The sequence below is a fragment of the Lissotriton helveticus genome, chromosome 6, assembly GCF_964261635.1.
Source record: "Lissotriton helveticus chromosome 6, aLisHel1.1, whole genome shotgun sequence".
Taxonomy (NCBI): domain Eukaryota; kingdom Metazoa; phylum Chordata; class Amphibia; order Caudata; family Salamandridae; genus Lissotriton; species Lissotriton helveticus.
The window spans coordinates 1605577217-1605590400 of record NC_136067.1 but is presented as its reverse complement, the minus strand read 5'-3'; the positions used below and the strand labels follow the sequence as shown (position 1 = coordinate 1605590400).

General features: G+C 44.2%; 1 pseudogene; it reads left to right on the top strand.

Moving 5' to 3' along the window:
• Positions 1-4736: 4736 nt before the first annotated feature.
• LOC144762805 (GTP-binding protein Di-Ras2-like) lies at positions 4737-5261 on the top strand (annotated as a pseudogene).
• Positions 5262-13184: the final 7923 nt, after the last annotated feature.

Below are 13184 nucleotides of genomic sequence, written 5' to 3'. Positions count from 1 at the left end.
AAGAGAGCTTAGGATACTGAGAATGCGCAGCGTACAGGAGCAGATCATTTTGGCCAATAACTGTTCTATGTTTTGTCTTGGATTTTTGTATATAATACATGTACTGTCTCCCCCGTCTGAGTTTGTGTGTACGTGATGCATGAATTTACGTCATCCCTCTGCCTGTGTTTCCGTATTACTTAACTCCTGTTGATCTGTGTTGTGCGCGCACTGAATGGCCCATTATTGTACACGTCTCTCTCTCTCTCTCTCTCTCTTTCTCTCTCCATGTCATACGTGTACCGAATGGACCATTTAGAGTGCGGTCTCTCTCTCTCTCTCTCTCTCTCTCTCTCTCTCTCTCTCTCTCTCTCTCTCTTTCTCTCTCCAAAAGCCCCCTGTTCCCTCTTTCCTTGTATGGTGACGTTGTGCCCCTCCGGCACAAAACATAATTGGGTTTCCTCGAACGCAAAGGTGTTCAGCAAAATTGACCAAAACCAAAACGATTGTGACTTGCCATATTACTACCTCTCCTTTCTGCAAAACGATAGAACCCGAGTTGGTAATGAAGGAAAGGACAGGTAAGACGACGGACGTCCCCTAATCTGGCCTTTTATAGGGGGACTATACCGTCAATGGTCTTCTGTTTCTCAGTTCGTTAGAAATGCGATCCCCAATGCCCCGATTGCCCCACCCCCCTGCACCTAAGTGCGGATGTCCAGAGTACCCCACTTCTCCCGATCGACCCCAGCTCCCTGTCCAAAGCGCCCACGCTTCCCCCGATTAACCCCAGCCTCATGTCAGCTACCCACGAAACGTAATTGATGACCTTGATTAACGGTCATTCCCCAGGAAAGCCATGTTTAACATCTGCCCCCTTCCCCCTTCTTCATGACGATAACGCCCCTGCTTGCAAGAGTTAGCCGACCCCAAGGGAAGTGTAAGACTGTCAGTACTTGGGTTAAAATGAAAAAGGGCGAGTCTCTACATAGGGGCTCGAGTTTTGAGTGATGATATAATACACCATGTATAAAAGTCCAATTTCTCTCACCATACATCGCGCATGAACACCACACAGGTTTATGAAATCAATAAGAAATGCCCTCCTACATACTCCATAAGTGATGACTTCTGACTGTGATCGATGAACATATCCCTCACCTACGCAGGATTGAGGACGGAATTGAGATGTATAAATGTCTTCTCCTGCCAGTTTTTCTAAAAACTTTATTTTTACCCATTCAAAGATACAATCACCGGAGGAGAGGAGCTGGACGTGACGCACAGCCTGGCCACAGATCATGAAGCACGTGTGACCGCAACCAAAGGTGGAGCCGCAGAGCAACGAGACGCGGGACGAGGCACAACTTTCAAACTCGGCAGATGAAGGAATGAAGGGCTGCCTTGAAGCCCTCGACTTGCTGACCCACTCGTGCCTGAAGTCCCCTTTTGAGTCCGACTGATGGGCCTGCCTGCTCGTTGTCCTTTGCTCCCTTGGTCCCTTGGTGTGTTCAAAGATCTGGCCCCACTCCGCCCTCTCTTCCCTCGATTATCCAACAAACTCACCCTTTTTCGCATAAACTTTTGACTATAGAATGAGGTTTTGCCACGGAAAAAGAAAAGACACGCAGGTGCCCAGCTTGAGGCACCCCTAAGAAAATAAGTTAGGAAACAGGACTGTGATCTAACAGCTGAGGACTGATCGCACCCTGCAACGTGTAAGGATGAATCCGAGCTGGACCTATAGCTCCACCGCCGGTGCTCAGCAGCACCAACAAAAGAAGATGGACTCTGTTAAAAGACATTGTGACAAAGACCCTCCCCCCTTCCAGAACTTTCTACTCACCCCTTGCGAATTGAATCCCTCCCTCAACAATTTTGTATTGCCTTTTAAAATGTTTCATCGGTCACTCATGTAGTTAGTTTTTCAAAAGTCTCTTATAGTACTGACAAGACCCGAAGGTATCAGAGCATTTTTTCCTGTATGTTGATGTCACTGGAGAGAAAATGTGAACTTGATTTTATAATGTGTCGGAACATTTTTCCTTGATTCTACATCGACTAAATATTATGCCGATCTCTAGGCTTGTATGAAGAACCCAACAAATGTAAATTAACATGTATTGCATTCTGCCTATAGCATCGACTAGGTAGAAATTGAACTTGCTTATGTAAAAAAGCGGCGACTGTTGAAAATGGCAATGTATGTGTACATAAGCGGCGTTCATTTGTGTTCACTGTACCTCTTGTCGTAAGCAGAATGGACATTGCAAAACACTGACTGTGTTACCCCGCCAGCATAGACCCATGCACACATATATACAACAGCCATTTTAGGTACCGTGGTCTCTCTGTTTGCGATCGATCACCAGCGCCCTCCCCTGACCCTGCAAGCTTCCCCCATGCACCCTGACCGCCCCCGCTCTCACATGGACAAGTCATGAGCCCTCCCCTCCCGCATGACTCTGTCTCTGAAAATCGCACCCCGCGCCTGACCAACACCTCCTTTCCCTCCATGAATACCCCTCCTTTGATGACCTCTTCCTCTGAACCTAATTGTCTACATGAACCGCTGGTCATCCCTTAGCCTGAGGATACAGTTTATTGCCCACTACTGTATGCACTTGCCTCTCTTAAAAAGAGCCACTATTGATCATGACCTCCCCACCCCCTGAGATTCGATCAGGAGCACACATTCCAAAGGAATCAGCAGAACACTCAGCTGCGTGACAGCCCCCTCCTATTGTATGGAGGATAAGGGCCCCTACTGTAGCCACGTGTTGGAATATCTTCGTACTTCACAATGTCTTGATTGTAATAAAGGATGCCTGTGTGCCACAAACCTGTGTATAAAAGACGAAGCCTCAGAGAAACTTGTTAGAGCACCTCCCGAAGACACTATGCGAGTGTCCGAAATGACAGGCTCTCCTCATGAGAAATAAACCTTTTTCCTTGTCTTCCTGCTTCCAGTGCCCGTCTCTTTATTTGGTAATTATTCAAGATGGGAACTAAGAGTCGCCCTGCACCAGCAGCCTGGGCATCAGGTGCGATCTGGGCTGACTTTTCGACAACAGATTAGACACTTAGGGCCTGATTACGAGTTCGTTGGTCCGGGAACCGCTGTGCCCGTGGTAGCAGTTCAACCGTCACAACCTCGAGGTCCAACTGCCGTATTTTGAGACATGTGGTTACATGAACAAAACACCACTGTGGTCCCACAGACGCCACCAGCCAAATCTGAGCACGGCGGCCACGGAATAGGTCCATAAGCTCAGACTGCCAGTGAAACCACCAGCCCAATTACGAGTTGCTTAACAGCCGGCATGACCATGGCGGTCCAACCACTACATTTGATCAGGCAGAAAAGGAGGCATAAAAGGACGACTCTCACCTTTGCTCACCTCTACACATCCTGTGCCACCATGGAGCCGATCGTACACGTCCTGCTGCTGCTGTACCTGGTCGATCACATCCAAAATCCACACCGTTACAAATGCAACCAGCTGGAAGTCATGCTACAACCTGTTTTCATATACTCCTCCATGGAGCAGGCACAGGTTTTGAGGTGGCATGATCAAACATATTTGCTGGGGAACAGTGTAGGGTACGTTTTAATGTATTACCCAAATACATCTGTGTGATGCCCGCCGTCCCCAAATCAATGGTACAGCACATACACATTAGACTCATAATCAGTGATATTGATGTGTGCATTAAATTGTGTCACAAAACAGCACCACCTCATCAATATCACACCTTTCAATCTCCCTTAAACCCTCACTTTGCACACATCCTGTGTCTTGTTTTGATATCAACTATATATCTATATGGGTGTGTCACTAAACTGAAATACACCTTCTCTGCTACAACTCAGAATTGGATTCTCACAAATCACCGTCATGAAAAGGCAATGTCAATAAATGGGATGACAAAGGAGGGTGTGAAAAGCATTCTAAGGCCACAATGGAAACACTCTCTGCAGAATAGTTATTCCTCAAGACCAGGTGTCTCCAACCAGTGGATCGTGAGCTACCAGTAGCTCACAGACACTTTCAGAGTAATTCACAGTATTGAGCAAGCCCAGGGATACATTTTCTTTTTAAAGTTAAGGGAAGGCTGTGTTTGTTTTACAGTATTGTCTTCAGGCTGCAAATAGCTGGGCCTGCTAACGATCAGCGCTAGAGTCAGATTTATGACCCAGGGAATAGAGGTGAAGAACTGAAGCACTGAGGTATTTAAATCTTAAATAAAAGTCCATGTCAACTGAATATTGGAGCATGAGAACAAAATGAGGTTTCCAAATGCTTTTAAAGGGAGAAAATGAAAATGAAGAGTTAACGTAATGATTAAGTTAATTCCTCATTTAAATTTTATCCCATTCTAAAGCGTTGCATCTTCAAACAGCAGGCCTTTTGCTCACAATGGCCAGTAGACAGTGTGCCATATTTGTTTTAAACCTAAAGTGGATAACAATATTTCAATGAAACATTAAGTCAATGTTTTTCTGCACTTTTAATTAAGCCAATTATGTCTTAATATTTTATGAAGCATATTTCTTCACTTGCAAGCCTTGATGTTAGCTGCGTAGCTGCTTCTTGGAGAGCAGGCGTGGAGACCAGAGGTGTCTGGAGACCTGAGCTGAGTCATATGCCAGCATCAAACCAAGGTATTCTGCATTTCTGGGAATGTAAATTTGAGGACTCTTTGTTCATCACTAACTATTTTTGTCATATGGATGCAAGTTTTCAGCTTGCATCATGCCAGAGCAGAGCAATGCTTATTGGGTGGTATTCTTTCGAGCTGCTGGGGTTGGCAAAAGCTCACTGCTACTTCGCTTTGTGAGGGGAACTTTTAGGGACACCTAGTTTCCCACAATGGAAGCTACGAACAGGCAGGGCATTAGCTGTGTTAAAAACATCTGCAGATCACAGATACAACAGGGAGCCACCAGTTCCTGACCATGCAGAGGCTGTCTATCTCCAAAGGCCATGCCTTCATCCTGGTTTACTCTGTCAACAGCAAGCAGTCCATGGAGGAGCTCTCGCCCATATACTAGCAGCTTTGCCAAATTAAAGGAGACATCAAAAACAGTCCCACCATGTTGGCAACAAAAGAGATGACCCCCAGAGAGTGGCTGAGGCTAGTGTTGGGGAGGCCTTTGTCACCAAATGGAAGTGCTCATTGATGGAGACCTCTGCAAAAAAAAGAACTGTAATGTCCAGGAGCTCATCCAAGAACTTTTGAACCAACTGAAAGGCGAATTCTCTCTCAATGGACATTGAGCAGATTGATGAATGGCTTTTCAGCATGCACTTCTGTCACATAGGTTTTACATTTAAGTTATATTGTATGTAACTGAGGATTAATTCACATTTTGATGAGGGAGAGGATGTGGTGCAGTGACCAGAGATGCTGACTTAGGAGCTGGGGTTCCAGGTTCGAGTCTCGGTGTTGACACAGCATCCTGTGATTCTGGGCAATTCACTTAGGAGCACATGCATCAAACTAAGAAATAGTGATTCCTAAATAGCGAAAATTAAGGAATTGCTAATTAGGAATTGCTATTTCCAATGCATGACCAAATTAGTGAATATTTACAGAAACAGTAAAATTCGCAATCGCAAATTGCGATACATCCGCAGAGACGTGCTGTTTCCGAAAAGCCTAATACCCACCTAAATATTTGCAAAACCGCTATTTGCGAAATCGCAAATAGCGAGGTCACTTTTGATGCTTGGTGATGACATCACAACCAGGAAGTCAACCTGCTCTTGCTTCATTCAGTGCTTAGTGAAAATATGAGGAGGAGCCTGAGTGAAGGAGCAGAACAGGGCATCCAACAACTGTGCTTGCAGACCTGTTCCTTGCTAAAAAAAATGGATACTTCAGCATCAGGAGAAAGTACACCAGGCAGGAAATGCAAGCTGAAGTTTAGTGAAAGGGACATTGAACACCTTATTGAGGAGGTAGTCATCAGCCATGACAAGTTATTTGGCAAACTGTCACTGAAGGTCCCAGAGGCACAGAAGCGCAAAATCTGGATCAGAATCCAGAATATAGTTAATGCAGTGGTGGTTCCCCACTGCTCAATCGACAACCTAAAAAAAGCGTTGGTACGACCTGCGCAGCCGTGCCAAACAGAGGATTGCTGAGAGGCTGAAGGATGCCAAGAAGACTGGAGGGGGACAAGCAACACAGCCTGGTAACACACCCATGGAGGACCTGGTGGAGTCCACACTCCAGCCTGAAGCTGTGGGGGGAGTGACCCAGCTGGACACATCTGGAGCGGCCAGCACATCTCAAGGTAAGATGTATGCAAGTGACCATTACAAGAGACATATCAAAATGTGAACATCACATAAGTTCAGCACAAGTGTACAGAAAGCAACTCCAGTCCACATTTTCCACCCACACCCAAATAGATTATGGGAGACACAGGCAGGTTTGGCAGGTTCGTAGGCAAACAGACAATAAGAAGTTAATACACGTGATCAATGTGTGACAGTCAATAATTTATTGAGAGACAAAGCATGCATAATGTGACACGACATAAGCCTTCCCAAAAAATTAAACATTGCACTGTTTAACATCCGAGATGCAGCAGAAGGAGAAGCTGAGCATTGACAGGGAACATGGTGCCGGTTATACCTGCCGTGAGCTCTCCTCTGTAATCCTCCTGATCACGCTGAATGAATAGGAAAGTGCCCTGAGCCGTCTACTGTAAGGGCTCCTCCGCACCAATCCCTTCTTTATCACGTACCTTTCCAGTCACGGCTCCCGACCTCGGAGCACTCTGTGCCGTTGCCTCTGGTGTTCCCCTTTTCGCAAGACAGACGCTGCGGGCGGCTGCTTTCGGCTTTGCTGGGTCTGGGAGGTGATGTGGGCTCGGGCTTGCTGGCTGCACCTCCCAACCTCACCACGTTTTGCGCTCTAGGTGTTCTCCCCCGCATGGAGCAGTGCACAGAGCACAGCGGCATCAGTTTTTCAGTGGGGAAGCGCAGGCATTGGTGTTTGACATCTCGCCCTGCTGGCTTGTTGGCTTGTGGGTGCTTCTGGCCTCGGCTTTCTCTCCTGTGGATTGGATCTCTCCTGTTGACTGGACCTCTCCGTGCTGGAACTTGGTGGACTTTGTGTTTAGTAAGTCAGTGGGGGTAAGCTGTTACCTGTTTTGTGTTTTTCCTCTATTGTTTTTGCTCCACCTTTGGTTTACCCTCTAGCTCATTCCTGGTCCTAACTGCGTGAAGTGTAGGTACTTGGCCTGAGGGTGCTGGGTGCTGGGCAGTGGCAGACAAGAGACAATAACTAGGAGCAGCCTGGCTGAGGGGAGGTCCGGGTCTACCCCTTGTGGATCTGGAGGTCGACTGTTTCAAGTTCCATATAGCATTGCTGTGAACAGGTGGGCAGCTGATAGGATCTCCTTTCGGGGAACTTTGGGGAGAATTTGCTGTAATCGACTGCCCCAAGAAATATGGTCCAATGTCTCAATAAAAGGTACTGAGAAGGGGGCTTGGGTTGACATAGCGCTGACATCTTTAACCATCTAAGAAGCTGGGCGGGGGGTTACCTTATTATGAATTCTGGCTCTATTAATATGCATTTATCGCATTTATCAGTTGTCATCACTGTCTTATCCTCGGTCTCTCACATGAGCCCTAGGCGTCTAAAAGTAGCGCCTATTAGTGACCTGCCCTTGGTACAACATACTCCTCGGAAGAGGGGAGCAGGAAGAGGCAAAAGTAAAAAAGTGGGTTTGGGAGTTACACACAGGCCAGTCTTAATCCCATCCATAGCAGCAACTATTCCTGATACTGAGTCCAGGATTATATCAGTGCAGACTACGGGAGTCTCTGCTTCAACAGAAGGGAATAGGGGGGAGGCACCTAGCCGATATACCCTAAGGAATAAAATCTTTGGAGCTGGGACATTTTTAGACATCCCTTTTGGGGTTCTGCCTATTTCTGGGGATGGAAGAGCGGTTGTAATAAAAAATGAAGAGGAAGACAGGGGGTAAGTCTTCTCTTATTTCTGACTTATCTCAATCCTCTCCTATATCCCCACCGACATGCTGTGGAAAGACCCCATTTAATTGAGAATAACCCCCTCTGTTCGATCTTTGTTTAAGGTGCTCCCATCAGATCAGCAAATCTGTCAAGCAAATATTTCTCAGTTAGAAAGGCAGCTATCATCTCAACCCATGCATAGTTCCGGGATTCCTGATTACCCTAAAATGTCCAAAACTGGTGAAGGAGAAGTTACTGTGACTGCATGAAACTGATTTGAATTTTCCAACCTCAAATAAATATTAAATCTTAAGTGTTGGGTTGGAAGATCAGGCTACCTGTCCCGACGAAGTTCCTCAGGCCTCCAAGCAGTTATTTCCTGATATTGATCTGGATAATCAGCGTGATTCAAATAGTTTCAACCAGTCTAACCAGTTGGAATTGATGAAGATGCTAAGGAATCTTACCTCGGAGATCAGGAGTAAATTTGCTATATCAGAAAGGAATCAGGCAAATATCCAAGATACTTGTTAAGCATTGGAGGTTAAAGTTTCCACGATCACAGAGAGAATCTGTCTGATAGAAACTTCTGTTGAGGCTCTAAATAAGGAAGTAGAAGCAAATTGAGTTGAAATCCAAACTCTAAAAAGTGGTGAAAAATCTCTGATGGACAGAATTGAAGCCTTAGAACACAACTGCAGGCATAACAACATCAAAGAGCTTAATGTCCCAGAAGGTCTGGAGGGTTATACTAGCTAAAGCTTCTTTTTAGGACTCTTAAAAGTGTTTATTCTGACTATTGACTCCCTAGATTTGGAAGCTGATATTCAGAGAATCCATAGGGATCCATTTACAAAATATACTAATAGAACATCTCTAAGAATAATTTTGTTTATTTTGAAATATTCCTTCTGAAAGAGCGGATTTTATCTGAAGCACTCAATCAAGGGAGCTCTATACCAAGGGCGCCTGGTCTTTCTGAATCAGGTCTGACTTGTCCAGAATTACCCAAGACAGACAATGGGAACTGGGAAAGTTTATTCCAACTTTGAGATCATTAGGGATGACAATGCAATTGAGATTCCCTGCTCTGTTAAAAGTTATGTGGAACAATAAAATGACCAACTTTAGAGATCTGAAGGAAGTGGGAAATTTTATAGAACAAATAAAGGCACATGGTCGAAGCTGATTTTTGAGGTGTAATATAGTGTAACATGTACTTTTTTACAGAGGAGAGGGGAGGGTGCTCGACTGAGCGGATTATCATGAAGCCCAAATCCAAATTAGGGAGGATTCCCATGGGGGGGAGGGGATGGCACAGCTTGAGGAAGCAAATTTTCTTATTTCTTTTTTTTACACTGGGTGGGGAGAAAAATAGGGAAAAAATAAGAAAAAAAGTCCTCATTTGACAAATAGACAAAATAACACAAATAAAAGTGGGTGGATTTGTAAACAACTTATCCTACTGGCATTCTTTCTTCAACTGCAATTAAATTCCTAACGTGGAATGTTAATGGTCTAAGGGTCTTAAACAGACAGAGGAGAATCCACCAATATCTGTGCCATGCTGAGTCTGAAATTATTATCCTTCAAGAGACTCATTTAACATGCGAGGAATGAGAATGCATCTGTGATAAGCAGAGCTGGATAAACTTCTCTTGCCATACAACACACACTTGTTATACCAAAGGAGTAGCTGTCATTATTAAACATGCAGCTAGAGCTACTGTAGGTGAGGTTAAGGTGGACTCTAACAGGTGTTTTGTCATTTCTGATGTTAAAATTCAAAAGCAGTGGTATACTATAGTTGGTTACTATGGACCCAATATAGACAACGAGACCCCTGTAAACATAATCCATAGTCACTTTATTCAATCTAACTATCCTATTACAATGTGGGGATATTTTAACATCCTTTTGAATCCAGTTCTAGATTGGTCTAGCGGGAAAGTAGTCTTTTCAAAAATGGATTTGTTTATAAAAGTATAAATGAGGTATTAAGGACTGATAGAAATTTGTAAAGTGAAAAACATAAGGGTTTGGGTGTATCAACAGATTTTACTTTCAACAATAACAAATACGGACATTGTTCCCGTATTGATTTCTTCTTGATTAACTCTTAAGATTGCTGAAGTGTACGTTATCAATTAGGCATATCCTGGAACATCTCTCTGACCATTCTGCTGTTGTTTTAGATCTCCAAATGCCCAAATGTGAAACTACAAGGAGATGGACCCTTGATAGAACACTCCTTTTAGACCCTCTAATAATTGCACAGTTGAATAAAGAAACACAAAACTTCTTCAACATTAATCTAAACTCTGCATTATTGGAAATTATTTGGGATGCATATAAAGCATTTATTAGAGTGGTAGTGATAAATGTGGCCGCTAAGAAACATAAGGAGACAAAGAAAATAGTACGGAAGTTGGAGGAAGATATTTTTAGAGAAAGATCTGAGTTTGAATCCAGACAGAAAGGGCAATCCAGCCAGAAAGGGTAAGTCGATGGGGAGGAAGGTAGAAGTTAACTGCTAAGAAGCAGTTTGGAAAAGATCACCTGGACGGGATAACCAGGAAAAAATGGGAGGCCAGTAAACTAGCCAAATATGATTGTGGTTAGGGTTGCGGGAAACCCCTCGCTTGAAAGTCCCGGATAAATCAAACCAGGAATCTAATTAAAGAAATAACTCTAGACTCCGGAGAGACCTCTTCCGATAATCTGAAAATAGAACAGACTTTTGATGTTTTCTTTCAGGACTTGTATACAGAAGATCTAGTGGTTTTAGAGCCGCAAATTAAAAACCATATTGAGGATATACCGCTCCCCCACCTCATAGAAAGCCAAACTAGTTTGTTGAATCAAAATATTGATTTTCAGAATTAAAGATCGTGCTGAAACATTTAAAGAAGAGTAGTGCAGCAGGAACAGACGCTATCCCGAATTAACTTTATATGGCATTGGCTTAAGCGATTACCCCGGTTCTTGTGACTCTGTTCGACAGGATTTTTTCTGAAAACAACCCAATCCCCAAGTCATGGGATGAGGCTGCGGTTGATTTTTAAACCAAATAAAAACCCCAAAGAACTGTGAGCCATATAGACCTGATCTCCCTGCTGAATAGTGATTATAAAATCTTTGTACACATTTTAGCAGGGAGGTTGAGTTTGGTAATGAGCTCCTTGGTCCATTTGGACCTGAAGGGATTCATTAGGGGTTGTCTGCTTCATGAACTAATGCATGACTTAATCGCGGCTATTGATATAGCCACTGCCCATAATCAGCCCCTCTCGATCTTTGCTTTCAATGCGGTGAAGGCATTTGAGCGAATGAACTGGCAATCTCACTAAATCAATCATGCTAGAATGGGGGATGAGACTGGGATGTCTGCTATCCCCTTTATTTTTTAATTTAGATATAGAACCTCTTGCATGCAGCATTAGGGCTAGTAGTTTTTTTACGCCTTTTAGATGGACGGGTTGGGAGAAAAAAGTTGCCATGCATGCAGACGACTTGATGATTTTCCCTAGTGAATCTCCTGCTATGTTGCCCTGCCTGGAGAAACTGATAGAGCGCGCGAGGCCACCCGACCAATAGTTTTCGCCGTTTCCGGCTTCAGGGCCCATATACTTTCAAATCACCATATACATCGATCAGGTGACTTCACGAGCTCTACCAATTTGTGTGTGTGTGTTCCCTGCTAATACTTCTCAGTGCACCCGACTTACCATCCACCGATGCGGGTACCTAATGACCACAATGAATCAGGGAGCTAGCTGAAAGAAAGGCAGCAAAATACAAACCCAACCAATAACATTCAAAATACTGTTGAAATGACCACGGACAACTGGAAGTTTTAAAATGTTTATCTAAAGTTCATTATTTTCTTGCATGAGGTACAGTAAAGTAAGGCAATCAATAACCAAGATAACGTAAATTATATAGGCATAAAGAAATAAGGACAGAGTAATCATTGAAGTACTGATAAAATGTAACGGGAAGATACTATGCTATTCAATAAAATTTAAGCATGGACAGTTTTTATGCAAAGATAACTATAGGAAGGCCTATAAAGAGTAACACGCTTCACTTAAGGTGAATGGGCCTTTGAACAATCTAGGCAATGAAGTTCTAGACCATATCAGAAAATGACAAACTGCAATGCAAAATATAATTTCTAACAAGTGAGAAGACATAAGAACAAACTTATGGAAAAATATGTAATTGACTTTCAATAGTTGCGGAAAGGCATGGAAAATATAACATATGCAATGATGAACTTTATTAAAGCAAAAGTTAGAAATTCAGAAGGTGCAAGATTTTAAGAGTTTCAGAGCAATATTTACCTAGAAAGGTGTGATAACCAAACCCTGGCCACGGGTCAGTTAAGGACAGGAAACCCTCAAGGAAGGATACCCCTCAAAGGACAGCAGGTGCAGAATGGACACCCAGGACAGGACAGGATACCCTCGGAATAGGAATCAGGACAGGACCCTCAGGACAGGACAGCAAACCCTCAAGACAGGACCGCTCAGGACAGGACCGGAACCCACAGTTTGGAAGCAACGCCTGCGCTCCACCCGCTCTGCAGTTATCGATCAAGACCCCGATTGGGTCAGCGAACTCCCAGCAAAGTGCTTCGCCAGCACTTTAAGGTTCAGTAGAACCTTAGTCTATGGTCAAATTCGGACAGAGTGCTCCGCAGCTCTCTGTATCTTTAGTCACCTATTGAGTGCGTTGGGTCAGTGACAGGTCAGCTAAACCAGACAAGTCGGACCGCTCCCTAGGTGAACCCAGGGTAGATATACAGTTTGGGGACAGTGTACCACCCCCCAATGTTGCAAAGTGTCAGAATTCCTCAATTTGGATTGGTCCTAAGGTAGGATTTGGGTAACACACCAATCATAACAGTCTATTTGTATGCCACATTAACATAATTTGGTACCGCCTAGTAAGATAGGGGTTCCCATGAGAGACTACACGGCAAGCAGCAATACAATTACATTGTAACATATAAGGAGCCACATTCGCTGTTCTCGCAGGGCAGAGGTGACTTTCTCAGGAGCATCTCGCCCATCGCTGCCAACTGGCTATGTTCCATCAGTCAAGGTCCCCTGTGCTGCCGAATGTCGCGCAGGCGCAGAAGGGACCTCCAATATGGCTCTCCTCTCACTCAGACCCCCATTCCCCGCGGTACATGAAAAG